Source organism: Eurosta solidaginis, chromosome 3 (assembly GCF_040869045.1).
Source record: "Eurosta solidaginis isolate ZX-2024a chromosome 3, ASM4086904v1, whole genome shotgun sequence".
Taxonomy (NCBI): domain Eukaryota; kingdom Metazoa; phylum Arthropoda; class Insecta; order Diptera; family Tephritidae; genus Eurosta; species Eurosta solidaginis.
The window spans coordinates 156,943,921-156,947,422 of record NC_090321.1 but is presented as its reverse complement, the minus strand read 5'-3'; the positions used below and the strand labels follow the sequence as shown (position 1 = coordinate 156,947,422).

General features: G+C 39.9%; 1 pseudogene; it reads left to right on the top strand.

Moving 5' to 3' along the window:
• The first annotated feature begins 554 nt into the window (after nucleotides 1-554).
• LOC137246712 (glycerol kinase 3-like) lies at nucleotides 555-2,709 on the top strand (annotated as a pseudogene).
• The last annotated feature ends 793 nt before the right edge of the window (nucleotides 2,710-3,502 follow it).

Below are 3,502 nucleotides of genomic sequence, written 5' to 3'. Positions count from 1 at the left end.
CCGTATTGCTTTTTTAAATGTATGAAAACATTTATTTGAAGCAATTTTTTAATTTATTTAATAATTTGGGAAAAATTTAAACAACGTGACATCAGGACGGACAAGGCGACAGCTGTTTCGATTATACCTTGTAAATCTCTTCAAAGCCGATTCTCCCGGGAGTGGGAGTCGAACCCGCACTCTTACGATAGTTGAAATGGTTACAAACGCAATCAGCTACGTCATGCATTAGTTGTTGTAAAGTTTTTCCCAATTGCCTTCTTTTTGCATATTTTAATCTTTTACACATTGCATCAAGGCGAATTTATACAGGTGGCAGCATGTCAACATACACACATTTCCCATGTATTTTGTTTTTGTAATTTCGATGGACTAATGTCAAAATCATAATTGGCCTGGGCGAAATTCTGTATTCGCCACATTTTTATATGTCAAAATCGAAATTCGCTTCAATGTGTTATGTCAAAGTCGAACGATTCTGACGTTTTCATTAAAAACAAAATTAATATGCATTAATTAATAAATATGCATTTGCTATTTGCTTAATAACGCGAATGCATGAAAACGTGAATTGTAATGTGAATTACTTGCGCCGTATGTCAGGATTGCCTTTAAGCATGCTTTATCTCTTAAAATAAAATGGCTTCAAGTAAATGTACCTGCAGTGTCTGCGGCAATGGAAAAGGGTACGGGTCTTTTTGGCATACTTGATACACGGATTTTATGGGTAGATATGCTAAATAAAAATATTTTTTACAACAATATATAATCACTTATTACATTCATGATCTTACAGAATCTTACTGGTGGGAACATAAATGGTGTACACTAAACAAATGTCACCAACGCCGGCTACACAAGTCTAATGAATAGGACACAATTTTTTGGTACTCCTATGCAAATACTTTCACGTATACGCTCAAACTTGGAAATATATGGCTACGTTATTGGAGGCATCTTGATTGTTCTACCGGTACCAGGAGTAAAATTTGTTGCATACAATTTATATTTCTGTTTAGTAAACTTTCTATTTATGACATATATAGTGCATTGGGGAACAATCAGCTGCTTTGTTAGACCAGCAACAAACAAAAGCCGGTCAAAACGCTTGTATTGTCGACGATAGCTGCTTTGGCTTAGTAAATACAGGTAAACAATTAATCGAACCTAATGGTTTACTTTCGTTGGTAGCATATTAGTTGCAGCCAAAATCGCCTACCTATTATTCATTAGAAGGTGCTATTTGTAATTCCGGTTCCACAGTTAATTAACTAAAGCAAGGACTGCGCATAAGTATAGAAATTAATTCCAATGACAACGTTGTTGAGGTGTTAAACACATTTCTGGGAGAAACTTCTATGATATAATCTTCTTGTTCGTCGGGAATGTTGAATGCGGAATTTGGCTTGACAGCAAAGCGTTCAGAGATTAGATTTGTACCTGCATTTCGTGAACTATATGCACCATATTGGCGCTACGATACACGGGGGTGAGATATAAAATAATAAAAAAAAAAAAATTCAATTTTGTATGTTGAATACAAACTTTGCTCCATTTCTTTATCTTTAGAGTTTTGTTGGGATGGACTAGCCAAACAACTGCGGAAAATGTTACCCAAGCTGCCTATAATCAACCGGATTTCAAATCTATGAGTTGCTATGCAGTTAAACGCGATACACCCACATGGCATCGCCAAAATAATAAAGAGCGTTTAATATTTTGTGGCGAATATGCCGAAAAGAATGCATTCGTGGAATTTATTGCAGATATTGTTGGTTGCTTGCTGGAAAGGCCACAGACACCATCACCAGCAGGATTAGGCACAATGATATGCGCTGGTAATACTATGTTGTTGTAGTAGTAGTTATTGTTGTTGTTGTAGTAGTAGTTGTTGTTGTTGTTGATGTTGGTGATGGTGTTGTTGTAGTAGTGCTTCGCCCCATCCAATAGGTGCGACCCATCACAAATTGTCATCAAGATCGGGAGTCCAAGGAAAATTGCTGTCTGCTGGGGTGGACCATAATGAGAGCGGTGTTAGAGGCGTTGGTTCCACAATGCAGTTGAAGTGATGGTTGGTGTCATGTGGGGACACGTTACAAGCAGGACATATGTTTTGTATGTGGGGGTTGATTTTGGATAGGTAAGAGTTTAACCTGTTACAGTATCCAGATCGAAGCTGAGCTAGGGTGATTCGCGTTTCCTTAGGGAGTGTGTGTTCCTCTTCTGCAAGTTTTGGGTATTGTTCTTTAAGTACAGGATTTACCGGGCAATTCCTGCATAGAGGTCCGACGCTTGTTTGTGGAGTTCACTGAGGGCCTGCTTGTGCTTTTGGCTTTATATGGCTGTGTTCTTAGGTGCAGGCTTAGGCCACTGAGCGGTATGGCCTCATCAATCAGATGCCCAGGATTCTGAGTATTCAACAGAAACTGTTTGGTTAGCATTTCATTTCTCTCGGTGATGGGGATTATTCTCGCCTCATTATGTAGATGGTGTTTCGGGGGCATAAGACAACCCGTGGCGGCTCTGAGGGCAGTATTTTGACAATCCTGTATTTTCTTATAGTGAGGAACCTTTAGGCTTGGAGACCATATCGGGGACGCGTAGCATGAAATCGGGCGGCCAATTGCTTTGTAAGTTGTAATAAGAGTCTCTTTGTCTTTACCCCAAGTACTGCCAAGGGATTTGAGGATTTTCGGTACAATTGCGGGTGCATGCTCACCAAAATGTAGATCCTGATCAAACGTCATACCCAAGATTTTGGGGTGTAAGACAGTCGATAGCGTAATGCCATTGACGTGGATGTTCAAAATGGTCGACATTTGGGACGTCCATATTGTAAATAAAAAAAAACTGGAGAGATCAGGAGATAGCCGTTTATGTTGTTGCAAAGCTCATCGATCTGGGGGCCTGGCTCTGTCGCCATTATTGTGCAGTCATCGGGGTAGGAAACGATAGTAACTCCTTCTGGTGGCGAAGGCAACTTTGATATGTAGAAGTTAAACAAAAATGGAGAGAGGACACCATATAATTGTCGTTCCACTTTTTAAGACTTGGGGGAAGGGTATACCCTTCCAGGTCTTGCAGTAACGTGCCATGGTTGACCGTGTCGAGTACTGTTCTATGGTTATGGTTTTGATTTAAACCGCAATTTATCTGGGTGCTAATAGCCTTTGGCGCAGTGGTTGTGCGATGAAGATTTCTAAAGCCATACTGATGACAGGCTAGTTTCAAATTTGCTTTGAAAAAGGGGAGCAAAATGGCTTCAAGTGTATTGGCTACTGGCAATAGGAGAGATATCGGACGATAAGAATCTCCTATATTAGCTGGTTTCCCAGGCTTTAATAGCGGAACCACCACCAATTTTCGGGGATGACGAAGGTGAAAAGGGACAAGATGAAGACATGTGCTAGATAATTAAATCCCTCTTTGCCTCGGCTATTACGCTAGGGTATTACTATGAAAGTTTTATCATTGTTGCAGGCAAAAGTTATGTGGATGCATT